The sequence below is a fragment of the Choloepus didactylus genome, chromosome 7 (assembly GCF_015220235.1).
Source record: "Choloepus didactylus isolate mChoDid1 chromosome 7, mChoDid1.pri, whole genome shotgun sequence".
NCBI lineage: Eukaryota > Metazoa > Chordata > Mammalia > Pilosa > Megalonychidae > Choloepus > Choloepus didactylus.
The window spans coordinates 144,818,148-144,832,924 of record NC_051313.1 but is presented as its reverse complement, the minus strand read 5'-3'; the positions used below and the strand labels follow the sequence as shown (position 1 = coordinate 144,832,924).

Below are 14,777 nucleotides of genomic sequence, written 5' to 3'. Positions count from 1 at the left end.
ATTATAGAAGCATTTTTATATTTTCCATGACACCGTTAAGAAAAGATTCTCAAAAGAGTAGCACACTTCCATGGGCGTATCTAGGTTTACTTGTTTGTTCATTTATCATCATCACCATCATTATCATTGTCATCATCATACCATAGATAGCCCCATAGATAGGAGCAGTGCCTTTTGGATGAGATAAAAGTTGGTAACACATAATACCGAACAAGCTCAGTTTAGCCCCTGCTCCTTTTCTCCTACTCATTTAAAGACTTGGATCAGGACTTAAGTGCAAATCTCAGTTTTAGAAGGTGATACCTATTCTGAAATCAACTCAAGTCTTACCCATTTGGGGACAGTTCTAGTTGCCTTGCCTTCTTTTTAAGCTGATTTATTTTCTACTGCTTTCATATACCACATGAATTCACCCATTCTGGTATACAGTATACTGGTGACGCATTAGCTATCTGTTGCAATCCCATGTTCCAATTTGTTTTCCTTTAATTTAAATCCTGGCCCCAATCACATCATTTACATTTATTTGTTTAGACAGATAAATTTTATGGTATTTTATTATATTATATTTTAATTGTTTGGACAATTTAATTGTTGGATAATACTGATCCTTCATAGGGCAGCTCATTATCTCAACAAGGAAATAAAAACTAAAGAGGTTGGAATAATACGGTTTGTAGAAAATGGTCTTTGTTTTTAATTTCTTTTTTTTTCTTTAGCTGCCCTTATTATTTGTGTTCCCTGATAATGGCTATTTCTTTAGACAGAAATGGGTGAAACATGGAACCAGCATGTGAACAATTAAAAACAATAGAAACAGAATGAATTTAAATGGGAATAGGACAGATTTCTCAGAGAAAATTAACTTTCTCTGAACATTTCTTGAATTCATCACAAATGAAATTGGTTAACAAAAGTCTTTGTTTAGGAGACATAAGTTTTATTTTCTTTAAAAATGAATATCGGTTTATTTTATTTTAGGCCTTGTGTGTTCTTCAGAAAGAAGAATTTTGTAGAAGTTATGTGAAGTAGAAATTATAATTTTGATGCATTTTAGATGGCCTCATTTCTCTTTATCTATCCTCTATATGTCCATCGATTTATCATCTATTAATTTACAGATGATTTATAAAATCCTGAGGTTAAAAACAGGTAAGTTAGGAAAGTATTCCATACTGCAAAAGGCTTCATCAATTTACATAACAATGTACTGAAGGGGTTTTAAACCTTTAAGACATTGAAAATATTCAATGTATGTGTTTAACGTAAGCCATTTTACACATCTAGAGCCTCAGATTAAGTAGGAACCATCAAGATTATTTAGGACCATCTTACCAGATGAGTTAAATAACCTCCACAATATGAGGTCATCCCACTTTTCTCTGTTTATGTTTGCAGTGATGGGAAATGCACCATCTCTCTTGAAAGCTAGATATATTTTTAGGCAAAAAAATTATGGACAGCTCTTCCTTACAATGAACCAATGTCTTCCTTCCTGCGATGTTCATGTTTCATTTTTGTTCTGCCCTCCAAGAGTCTCAGAGGATGAATCTAATCTCTCTGCCACGTGACAATGCTTCAGACAGTAGGAGACGGCATTGTATTTCTACTCTCCTTCCATCTCATGTTAATCATCCTCAGATTTTTCAATTGATACTCAGGCTTTTGTTTATCAAAGATCTTGTTGATTCCAGACACCAAGACTTGAACACAATGCCACTGATGTGGTCTGACCAGGACAGAGAAGAGTCAGTGACTTTCTTTGGTCTTGAAATAACAAAAGAAATAACAAAATAAGGTTGTTTTTTTTTTCATCTTCTCTAACAAACTTGCAGAAGAAGATGGCCAGATGATTGACAAGTGTCCTTACTACCTTTGTGGTTTCCCATTAGATTTTCAAGTCAGGTTTGCTTGGGAAAAGTGTATGATAAAATACACAGAAAAGGGAAAAGGGATCAGAGGTAAAATCAAAAATATAAAACATTGTTCTGATGAAAAGAGCTTCTTATAGGAGGTTAGTTCTTTTAGGTTATTAAATGGAAAGCTGGGAAGTGTGAGATTTACCACATGATATAAGAAGCTTGTATTTATTTTTCTCTACAACTCTGATATTTCATCTCTGAATAAGTTTAATTACTAATAGACTTTATTTTAATTTATTTAAATTATAAGGAAGTCAGAAATTTTTTTTCATTTTTTTTTCAACCACTATTTGCATTTCAGAAGTCAAGTATGTTTTTAAAACTCTGAGTTGTAGTATTTCTAACCCAGCATAACTGCCTTATCTGCTTTAAACACAGTTTTAAATAGTCTTTGCTATTCCAAAACTCACACCTGAGTAAGTATTTTTTTCTTCAATTTTTTTTTTCCATTTCTTTCACCTTCATCTTCAGGACATCCTTTTACTTTCAGGATTTGTCAACCTCTTGCTTAACTGTTTCAAATTACATTCTAGGAGATTCAGCCCAAATCTAACGTATGCAAAAAAAAAAAAAAAAAACTCTTGTCTTATCTGGCCTTTACGGCAAGTCCTAAAACCCAGAGGCAAAAGGCCTCTTTAAGAACATCAGCCAGATGCAGCACACTTCCCCATACTGTTGACACACCTTTTTAAATATGAACAAGTTAGGGTGGTCACTGCCTGGATGCACCTGAAGATCGTGAAAGTGATTAAACGAGAGGAAGGGGTGGCAACAGACAAGATATATATATATTTATTAGATGCTAGGGTATTAGAATAGCTAGAAGGAAATAGCTTTAAAAGAGCACATCTTTTCAGAAAAAAACATGAAATTAAGACATTTCTAGACCTATTTTGTCATTTGTTTGTATATCCATTAAGGCTTTGATAGAGCATGCTGCTAACTGTGAGAATGATTGTTTCCTGATGTAAGTTTGAAACCAGTCCTCACATCCCTTTTAAATCTCCAGTTCTGCTTTTCCATACTTGTTCATCCTTTCTAGAGGAAGAATAAATAGTTTCTCTCTTCTATGCACTTACTCATTAAGGATTAAGAGTTGGGAAGTTCAAAATATTTTATTGTTAAATGAAAAAGACTAATAAAAATGTGTCTTGCCATCTAGGCTTAAGAAGCTATTGGGGGAGCAGAGATCTGATCCATTTTTTTACCCCAAAAGATTAAAAACATGTGGGTTGCATTTTAGCATCATGTACCCCTTGATACAATTTGCTGAGAAGGACACATCACTTCTGTGGCATTCTTGACTAAAATAGAAATTCACAATGTGATCATGAGAAATCATTAGATAAATCCAAATTGAAGGACATGATACCAGCCCCCATTCTATAAAATATCAAATAGTATAATATAGTACAAAATACCAAACTAGTCTGAAATTATTTTAAAATAAAAATGACCCAAATAATCACATATAAGCTTACCCTTTTTGGAGTGCTCTAGAGAGGCATGCATGTACACATTCATTTTTCTCCTTATTTGAGGTTTGTGTTTATTTCTTAGAGGCATTGAATCCTAACTTAAATCTGAAAGGGGACTTAAAATCCTGCAATTCAAATCTCTCATTTTATAGATAAGGAAATTAAGAACCAGTGAAATTCTTGATTGGGTTGAGACACAGAAATCCTGACTTTGGGGTTTTCACACTGTTCTGAGTCCAGACTGGGGAGGGCTATTAGCAGAATTTATTATTTCATTATTGCATTATCTTAGTCATTTTTAAAAAACAAAGAATAACTAAAAATAATTTAAGACCTGCTTTGTGCCTATGATCTACTCAGAGCCAGAGTTTTGTTTCGGTTTTGGTTTTCCCATAAGAGCGTTTCCTTCTCTTCTTTCTGTAAATGCAATTCAAAGCTAATGATAATAATGGTTAGAAGCAAACATTGTTCATTTCTTAGTGGTTACTGAAGACTCATAATCAAGTAAAATCTATTGAACAAAAGAGATTGTTCTTTTGATTCTATTGATTGTCTCTTTTAATTTTTGGACCATTTATTAACCAGAATCTCTCTCCACTATTACCTCCAACACATGCATTTTCTCGCATGGCTTTGTTTTGCTTATACAAGTGAAAAGGAACAATTAAAGTTGTTTTTCAGTGTTTTCCACAATTTTTACTTAGATCATACTAACGCAAGCCTTGAGATCATATATTTCAACTTGAAAGGACAGGGCTTTTGCCTTTTTTCTGAAACGAAAGCAAAAATTTTTAAATCCTAGCTGCTGTTAATATAGGTCCGAGCCAAGTTACACAGCAGTTTAGTAGCAAGGGTTCCCTGTTCACAGCAGTTTCTTACGGTATTTAATAGTTACCTATACTCTTTAAATTTAGTGTCCTGCTAATGTTAGTGGTCATTTGCCTAGATTCTTGATGTGGGGAAGGGATAGTGGTTATCTATTAGTGTGCAGGTTTGGATATATTGTGTCCCCCAGAAAAAGCTATGTTCTTTGCTGCAATCTTGTGGGGGCAGACGTGTTGGTGTTGATTAGGTTGGAACCTATTGATTGAGTGTTTCCATGGAGATGTGACTCAATCAACCATGGATAAGAACTTTCATTGGACAATTTCCATGGAGATGTTGCCCCACCCATTCAGGGTGGGTCTTAATTAAATCACTGGAGCCATATAAAACAGTTCATAGACAGAAGGGGCTTGCTGCAGCTGAGTAACATTTTGAAGATGGCCATTGGAAGTTAACATTTTGGAGACTGCCATTTTGAAACACAAGCTGGGAGCAAGCAGACATCAGCCACGTGCCTTCCCAGCTAACAGAGGTTTTCCGGACACCAATGGCCTTTCTCAGTGAAGGTACCCTGTTTTTGATGCCTTACCTTGGACATTTTATGGCCTTAAGACTGTAACTTTATAACCAAATAAACCTGCTTTATAAAAGCCAATCCATTTCTGGTATTTTGCAAAAGGGCAGCATTAGCAATCCAGAGCAATTAGTAATTCCTCTCCTGGAGCCTTACTTATTTTTTACTAAAATAGAGGAAAGAGCATATGTAAATGAGTTTGATGGGTATTTCCTATTGAACAAGGCTAGCCTGTAAAATGCTGGTGCCAGGTCCACGCTAGCACCAATGGAGGCTGCCAGGCCTGTGATGACAACAGTTGCTGTTTGATGGAAACTGGTGATGGAGGTCATCATGTGGAACTTCCCATGTGGTTGAGGAGAAGGTTTTGCTGAAAAGGGCTGCTCCAGATCTTCACTGTAAGTGACCTGGAAGGGTTTGGGGAGCCCTATGGGGCATTCCAAGGGGTGTTCAAAGACTTGAGCAGGGGGTCCAAGAAGCTCCAACAGGCTGTGTAGGGCCCTCAAGCTAGCATGTGTTTTCTGAGGAACCCAGTCCTCAGTGCTGTGCCTGGAGATCTTTCCCTGGGATGGTGACCAGGCACAATTCCTTGCCTAGATTTCCCATTAATTTAAGGGCTGCCATTTTTGTGTCTATTCTTCACTTTTGCTTCTTCCTTGAAGAGGCTAGGGTTTTCTTTCTTATTCAGAGATAAGACAACTTAGGAGATTCATCTTTCTAAACAAAGAAAAACTGGGGCAGTGCTCAGAGAATTCATGTTTGAAGTACTGGATAATCCTGTAATTGCTACTTCTCAGAAAATTTCTGTGTTTGTGGGAAAAAGCTGTTATTTAAATCATGGAACATTACACATCAAAGCTGCTTCTGACAAGGGTGTTTAGTTGTTTTAAAATATATTAAAAAAAAAAAAAAAAAAAAGCAAAAATGGCAAGGCTTGGGACTGAGATTTCTGCCGAAACTATGGGGGAAAGGAAAGGACAAGAAACTTCTATTGTATTTCCTAATCCGCTCATTTCTATCACAAATAAAATGTAATTTTATGAGCAGTGTCCTTTGTAATGAGTTAAGATGGAAGAGACATTTCCTGGTAGGTGGTAACTGTATTGCATTTGTTCTCATTGTTTTCCTTGCTTTCAATATGGGCCTCTTTGAATGGATTTGCCAAACTACCAGAGACAAGCAAATAAGGGGTGAATTCGATTATGTCATTCCCCTCTTTAAAATCCCATAAAAGGCTCCACATCATGTATTTTTAAATTTTCTTACCTCTTAATATGGAACATAAATAAACCCTGGCCAAAATATCTACTCTTATCTTCCACCTCTATTTCCATCAAACTTGGTGCCCCAGTAATTCCAAATTTACTTGCTTTTCTTTGGGCCCATCTTTTTGTTTCACATGCTATGGATTGGAACATGCTTCTCCCTCGGTCTGGATTCCATATCTCTCCCAGCACACATATGCTCCTCCACCTTGCTTCATACCTGGCTACCTCTTACTGGTACTTTGAGTCCAATGAGCCATCCTGGGTACATCTGTGTTCCCAGAGCATCTCTCTCATCGAAGTCCTTACAAGAAGAAGCAAGAATTACCTGTTGACTCTTCAGTCACCCCTCCTAGACAGCAAGGTCACCTTCCCCACGGTTCTCAATGACTGCCCCACCCAAACTAAACACTCATTGTTGGAAATGAAATTAATCTTTCCAGTTAAGTGCCTCCTTTCTTATGTTTCAGCAACTCAGAATTCAGTACTCTGAACCCCGTGAAATCTTGAGAACTAAATACGTGTTATATTTGTATTCTAGAGTTCTTTGGAAAGCTCCTAGGCTCTTGCTTCTGCTATCCCTCGATGTTCCTTTAAACAGTGATTGGATTTAGGAACTAATGTGTAGGAAGCTTATTGTCGTAGAAGACTTTCCAACTTTCTGTTGATAGTAGAGGTTCTTAAGCCATCAAAGGGCCTCTGGTGCTTGTAAACTTCCCAGAGTTACCCACAAAACTCTGTGGGTGGGAGTGGGGGGGGGGTGAGTATTTGAATTTCTTTTTCTTGAGCTATTCTAAATAGTATGGAAAAATGAAAAGATAAAGAAAGGTGAAAGTGCTGAATGGGAGTGAGAGGTGTATATTAGGGAATGTAGGGAGAAAAGGGGGAAAGGCTTCAAAAAGAGTAAAATGAGATACAACCAGAAACTGAACAAGGCCCCTGAAAATCTTGCATAATCAAAGTTTGTCCAGGGCTAACTAACATGCAGGGTGGTATTTAGCCCTGTTTTGGAGGAGAGTATATGTCTTAGAGGGGAACACATAATATCCAAATACAAACATAGTTCCCTTTTTCTCACTAAAGTGAGAAAGGCCAACAGAAGACTTAAAAGACTTTTACGCTTAGAAGCTCAGTGTCTTGGTCAACATTTTCATTTCTCTGTCAACATATTGATTGGGAATTGATGAAAAGAGTAACATATTATTTGTAAAATACTTGCTATAGATCAGAATGAATATACTATATTTAGTACTTGACAAAATTATTTCCAGCAGAAAGGCATTTCATTAAAAAGGACTTGAAATATTAACAGATTTGATTTCCCTCTCAGACTAAATGCTCATGATGAGGATGAAGACAGCATTCCATGTGACTCAACCATGGTCAATTCTGAGCACATTCAACTGTGACCTTGCAGATACTTATTCTAGGAAACCTTAAGTGTGGGGAATCTGGCCATAGGCTTTAAAATTACAGAGTTAAAGGGAGACGTGAGAAAAGAATATCTCAGATGTTACCTTAATTAAACCTTGTTAATTATAAACCAAATTTAACCTAAATGAACTGGAAATTTCAACTCACTGTTGAAAGGAAAATCAACATGTTTCCAGGATTCCGACTTTAATAAGGAACAGCACAGCAATAAAAAAGTCAACGCATTTATTCAACTACAAAGTTGCATTGGCCTGATTGTTTCAAGGACACACACCATGTCCCTTGTTTGGGTGAATGCAGGTTGAAGACTTCTGATCACAGGACACAATTTACTAGATTCACATATGTGTCAGTCACTCAAGTAAGTAGGTCACATAGAAGTATTTCAGCAAACATTCCTATGGTGAGCACCTTAATTTGGTGTCTTATAAAGGATCAAGAATGGCAGGGCATGTTTGAGAACATTACAATTTTACATGCGTTTTTAATACAACGTTTCATAAAAATCTGCATAGTAGTTACATCTTGTTAGTAATGGTCCTTCATCGCAAATCCCTGGAGGGATTTTTATACTGGGAAAAGAGTATCTGGGCACCCCCAGGTACTATTTAGGAGAAATGACTGCATGATCATCTACTCCCGTATCACTTCAAGTTAAAATATTTTATGGCACTGTCAAAATTTGGTCAATAGCAAATAACTTATTGTCATAGTCTATTGCAATAACAAGTAAGTATTTGTCAATCACAATGCAAAGAATAGCTTATCCATCCTGAGTTTCTGTGTGGGTACAGCTAAATCAAATGTCTACAAAAAAAAAAAAAAAAAGGGTGGAAGAGAAGAGGATATTCTAGGATTAAATCTGGTTATGGAAGGCATTTGATATCACTGTCAATGGAAAGATTCATGCTCTTAAATAACAGAGAAAGAAAGAAACCTGTAAGAATGAAGAAAAATAGGTAGCAGAGTGAAGATTTTCTCAAATACAGCAAAGGAGATTTTTAAAGTGTCCTCAAGTAGGGAGTGTGTTTGAAATTTATTCTACCTTCAAACTCTTCCTACTGGGGTTATTTTTCTGATGCTAATTTTAATAAAATTATAACTATTTTGTGTTCATCATTGTCAGAGATAAAGGAGAATTTTACAAAGAGTTGGAAGGTCTTATTTTGATCTCCGCATGTGTGGCTGCTGGTTTGTCCTTCACCTTGTGATGGTCTAGGAGGAAAACTTTTGCACCTGAGCCAGAAGGGGGCAGGGAGAAATGACCAGGATATTTGTTTGCATGCTTCTTGCCTCTAGATGTCAAATCCATTTTGCAGAGCTAGCTTCTGAGATGCAACAAAGCACTCTAAGTCACTAATTCCCTGAAACATGATCCGATCATAAATGCTGAGAGTTAGAATGGCATTTGGGGCCATCTAATCCCACACCTCCCCTTAAAGTAAGACTCTTCATTCCAATCCATGTGCTGGCAAAGTACGCAGCCCCCAGGAATGGGACTGCTGTTTCTTTCTGTGGCAGATTCTTCTTTCTGCAGCAGACATTTTAATTGATGCTAATACTGTAACTGTTGGAAAGACTTCCTTCTTTCCATTGGCATTGGTTCTGGCCCTAAATGCACCTATCTACGTTCCCCTTTCACAGCCTTCCCTTTAAGCTATAATCTCTCCCTGAAGGTTTCTTCTTATGACAACAGCTCCTTCTGTAGTGTGGTTTCCAGACCCTTTCTCATCTCGATGACCCTCCTTTGAAACAAATTCACTTTTCCATGGTGCCTTTTTCTTCTGGAGCCTCATCATCCAGATATATTTTGATGATTCAGAGCTAAAGATCTTTACCTTTCTTTATCCAAGCACTGTCATTGTCTTACTATAACATTAATTTGCCTTATCCTGTCAATTATTTATAGCTTTTTTGGTTTCCTTGGCTGTTAAGCAAATGCCATGCAATGGGTTGGTTTAAACAATGGGAGTTTATTAGATCATGGTTTGTGGCTAGGGAAAAGTACAGATCAAGTCATCATCAAGGTGATGCTTTCTTCCTGAAGACTGGCATTCTGGGGCTGGCTGCTGGTAATCCTTGGTCCCTGGCTCCTCTGTCACATGGCAATACGCATGGCGGCCTCTCCTGGCCTCTCCCTTCTCTTCCAGATTCCATTGATGTTCAGCTTCTGGCTGCTCCCTCTGTGGCTTTCTCCTCTTTTCTAAGTTTCAGTCTACTTATAAAGGACTCCAGAAATAGGATTAAGATCATCCTGATTGTGTTGGGCCATGCATTAACTGAAGTAGCCTCATCAAAAAATCCTACTTTACAATGCGTTTACCCTCACAGGAATGGATTAAGTTTAAGGACATATTTTTCTGGGGTACATAGTTCCAAACAACCACAATGACTTTGATTCACTGGGCATGGGTGGGGCCAACTCTAAAAAGAATGAGCCTTGTCTATTTTTTCTAACAAAAGCTGGGAAATTTGGCATGTTGCCAGCTGTCTTAGTTCGCCAGAGCTGTTCTAACAAGTACCACACAATGGGTTTGTTTAAAACAGCAGGAATTTATTGTCTCCTGGTTCGGGAGTCTAGAAGTCCAAACTCAAGGACTGGGCAGGTCATGTTTTCTCCCAGAGTCTGTAGAATTCTCGTGCTGACTTGCTGCAGTCCTTGGGGTTCCTTGACTTTCATCTCTGCCTCCATCACATGCTTCTCCTTCTGGCTTCTACTTCTCCTGCTCAGTTGTCTACATCTGTGTCTAGATTTCCTCTCCTTATAAGGACTTCATCCATAAGGATGAAGGCCCACCCTGATTCAATTTGGCCTCATCCAAATAGGATCTTCAAAAATATTATTCACAAATGAGTCCACACCTCAACTAAAAACATCTTTGAAGATCCTATTTATAAATGAGTTCACACCCCCGGGAATATGGATTAAGACATGAACATATCTTTTGTGGGGGACTTGATTCAATCCCCAACACCAGCACAGGAACTCTGGAATATGGATACAGGTACAAGCCCCATTGGGAGAAGCAGAGATCTGAAAAACAGGGACTCGGGAAGAACTGGAGCACTGCCTCAGAGTCTGGCTTGCAGAAAAGTTTATTAACTGAAGAGTAACATTAATCAGAACAATGATCATTTTCGATTTTTAATCTATGCTAAGAGTTTCACGTACTTGATTGATTTTAATCCTTGTAACTGTCTTGAGAGGTAAATAGCAACATCCTGGCTTTACAAAGGAGGAAGCTAGGGCTCCGAGTAGTTTAAGGACACAGCCACAGTTATCCAACTAGTCATTGGGAAACTGGAACAGGAAAGCTGATCTGATTCCAGAGTCCATGCTCCCAACCAGAAGAGCAACATGACTCTTACATATGGCTTCCTCAGTTTGGGGTTAACAGAGGGTTCTGGGGTCTGCCCTGAGTATGCAGATAGAGCTTAAGTGGCCCAGAGGTGGTTAAAAGGAAGAGATGTAAGAGCTTGAGACTGCTGGACCCTGAAATTGATTACTGACTGCAACGTAACGTACTATCCTACTTATCAGAGTGACATTACCAGCTCAAGAAGATGACGTGAAGTGCCCTGAACAAGACAAACAATGGCACCACGCTCTGCTTCCTATATGCTAACAACTTAGAGTGGGGGGTTCAGTAAAGAAGGTTGGCATTAAGCATGGCCTGAAAATAAAATTATATCAGATAATTCCCCTTATACCTCCACAAAAGGAATTATCTTGTCTTTGTTAATAGAAATACAAAGGCTTCCTAGAAACAAAAAGTTGTTGAAAATTGACAACTCATCACTTTTCAGCGATAACAATTAGGATTTTTATTACTCAAGACAGCAATTACCGTATGTCTTCCACAGTTTTGAGAGCTTTTCAAGGATTAATTTATTTAATGGTCATAATGACTCCATAAAGTAAGTACTGTAATTATCCCCATTTAAAATGGGTAAAGTGAGGCACAGATAGGTTAAGCAGCTTGCCCAAAGCAACATCTAGTGATAGAGTTGGCCCTCAGATCCAGGAGGCGGACTTTGAGCCCCTCTTCTTATCCTTACATGATAGAGTCCTTCCGTTGTGTATGATAATTTTCAGTCTCATGCTGAATATTTCCTTGGGAAAATACTGTTGTGAGATGTCCTGGCAGGCCACCATTGAACTTTGGAGCTGAGCTCCACCATATCACCAAGTTCTTCTCAGGTATTTGAATCTCTTTGTTAAACAGCAGGTGTTTTATCTAGATTTGCTGATTTGACTCAGGTTGCTAATAAATCCTACAGAAATTGGAACATCCTGGTTTGGGGTCATTGTTTAAAAACCTGAATGTAGCAAAGCAATTCCCTTGCTATATTTCATTATTTCTTGTGGTAGTTTCTTTATGAAGGAATAACTGGTGCCCAAATGGTTTTGCATATTTCTCTGAGAAGTCTGTTCTACGGTAGTAATGAATGCTAGGGCCATTTTAAGGAATTTTTTTTCTACAACTAATTCACATCTCCTTTCCTTAATTTCATTGACGTTTCTGCTGAAAGTATCCCTACTTATTTGTATTCTTCATTATGTAAAGGGTACTTTAAAAAATTATTGCAGCAATAATAAGTTTTCAGAAAAGAGGAGCAAGTAAATAATTTCAGCTTTGTTCCATTTGCTGTTTTCTTTCCTCCTTCTCTCTGCCTGAGCCTATGTTTATTGAACTCCATAGAATGCCAAGACAGCATTTGTTAGAGGGGATTTATTTAACGCTAGGTGAGTTGTACAAATGCAATAATGTGACCCAACTCTTGTTTAATTTTGAAGGCTCTCTCCTCGACAACATTGCTCATAATGGACGGTTCAAGCCAAATTATCCATTATTGTTCCCAAAGTTTACAATTAAACTATCGATCAAACGTGGCAGTGATTCCTCCAGCAGCCCGAGAGCAGATGCCGCTGAATTGCATCAGAACCTGAGTGTAAGAAGCCAGAAGGAAGTGCCGCAGACAGACAGACACACCCTCCACCCATCACCCTGGGATCAAGCCTTTGGTATTTTTCCTAGAGCCAAGAGACAGACTGCCACCATGGTGACGTAGTGTGCGTGGTGTGGTTTTAATAGCCAGAGGTCCCTGCGATTTGTGACCCCTATCCCTGGCTGTAAAAATTGGAGTTTAACAGGTTCGGCTCCATGGGGAACCAACCTCAGCTTTTAGGCTCCTTCAGACACTGCAGAATGCATCTTTTCTGGGGAATTCCACAATAAAATGACTGTTATTTATCATTACAAACCTCTTTATCATTTAGTCAATAAAAGGCCTCTCTCTCTCTCACTTTTTTTCCTGTGGCATGCTCAGAGTCAGAAATCGGTATTAGTCTCTACTGGCCTGAAGGCAGGAGATGTCAAAAGCTAAATCATGATCTGCCCTGGCTTCCTGGCTAAATTGTGTATGAAAGCCTGAGGCAAAAAGGTGCACATGCTCATTATTTGAAACAGAGATTTCTTTTCCCCCTCTTTCAGTTTTTCTTTCTTTTTCTCTTTTTCCTTTTTGCATATTGTGACATATAATACATAAATGCATCAAAAGACACCCAGACACGAAATCAGGCAATGAGAGCTTTACACAGCCCCTTCATATATTTTCTGATCAAGAAATAAAAAGTGGATTGCCATTTTAAAAAAAGAAGAAGCGTGAATTTCACCTCTTGAACTTTTTGATCATGGTGAAAAAAAGAGTGTTGGCTATGATTGGGTGTCAGTAATAGGTGCCTTCAAAAAGTAGAGCTGGACCTCAAGAAAGTGGAGTTTGAGTTAAGCAAGAATAGTTTATTTTCCTTGCACAAAGGAGCAGAAGCTGTGGACAGCCTGCTGGGGACACATCTAAAAGGGACCCATACTTTTGCATCCAAAATTAAGCTTTGCCTTGGGATTTCATTGTCATATATACAGCACACCAGTGGTGACCAAGTGGGACAATGAGCCTGTTTCCCAAAAGCTCAGTAAGAATGTTGTTGAGATAACAGTGTCTTTAGACATGGACATAACATATTTTGGATATTCGGTGCAAAGCCAAATATCCAAATATCCAAGTAAAATTTGGTGGTCTTTTGCCCCTTTTCATTAAATTCCTGATTTTTACATACACCAAGTGAATACAATACTCTTCAGCCATGGGTTCTTTCATTCATCCATATTTTTATTTATTCACCATGTATTTTAAGCTCATCCTCTGTGCCAGATACTATGCCAGTGATGGGGACACACTTGGAAATAAGTGATTATCGAGGACGATGACACACATCCAGGAAAACATTTAATGACTGAAATTATACGGATAGTTGTCCAATTATTTCATTTATAGTGGATCAACTCACAAAATTAGAAATACAATTTCACTATAAATCTTGCTAAGATCTTGATATTACCCCCTTTTATATCTAATTCATGGAGGAAATAACATTTGGAAGCATAGAAACCCTTATAATTAGAGCTGAAAATACTTTTGAGAGAACCTTGTACAAAACTCCTATTTCATAGGAGAAAAGAAAATTAAGGTTTAAAGAGATCAACAACAACAATAACAAAACTTCTGTATGATCATGCAACTAGCAATTGCAGTGTAGAAACAGATGGGTCAGTTGGGGATTTCAGTTTGGAAGCAGAACTAAAGAAATATGTAATGTATACTATACAATGTAGGTGTGTGTGTAGATGTATGTTTAGCCACACATATATATGCTTTTTTTCTTCTTTTTGCTATTGGATACATCTCTAAAAATATTGATGCTCACTTATTATCCCCTGGCATAACTTGGACATCGATTAAAGTATTTGTTTTAATTCTGGCCTCCTGGCCTTGTGTGACTGGCCTTGAGCCACTCTTCCACATAAACTCCAGGATGGAACAATTGTATAAATTTTGATCCTCAAGGCAGAAGAGCTAACCCCAAAGGAACGTAGCTTTAAACAAGCCCCTGCTAATTTTTGAGACTAATACAAACAAGTGTTGGGGAAAACAGACCATGTTGTATGAACCCACATATATGTATAAGACAGAACTTCTATTTTGATAAAAAAAATTACTCCAAGTCAAACACTTTCCCCACTTCTTACCTAGTTCTAGAATCACCCAAAGGATATCAGCCGCAGTTTACAATCTTCCTGTTAATTTGCCAATTAATGCAATTTTGTTTTGTTTTTAGCATTTTAGGCATCAAAATTTTAAAGTACTTTTAAACATTTATAGAAATGGCCTGGAAACATTATATATTTTTATCTTGGAGTGAAATTTTATGAAATGTTAT

At 37.7% G+C, this 14,777-nt stretch overlaps 1 long non-coding RNA gene across 5 annotated transcripts in view; it reads left to right on the top strand.

Annotated features, from left to right (window-relative positions):
- The window catches only part of LOC119539331, a 749,444-nt gene that overhangs the window by 407,237 nt on the left and 327,430 nt on the right, over positions 1–14,777 (top strand). For 2 of the 5 annotated variants that reach the window (XR_005217847.1, XR_005217846.1), the window contains exon 6: positions 12,297–12,738. The exons of the other annotated variants lie outside the window; for them this stretch is intronic. This is a non-coding gene — a long non-coding RNA (uncharacterized LOC119539331). Of the gene's footprint in view, positions 1–12,296; positions 12,739–14,777 lie in introns of those variants that run through there. 5 annotated transcript variants of the gene reach the window in all.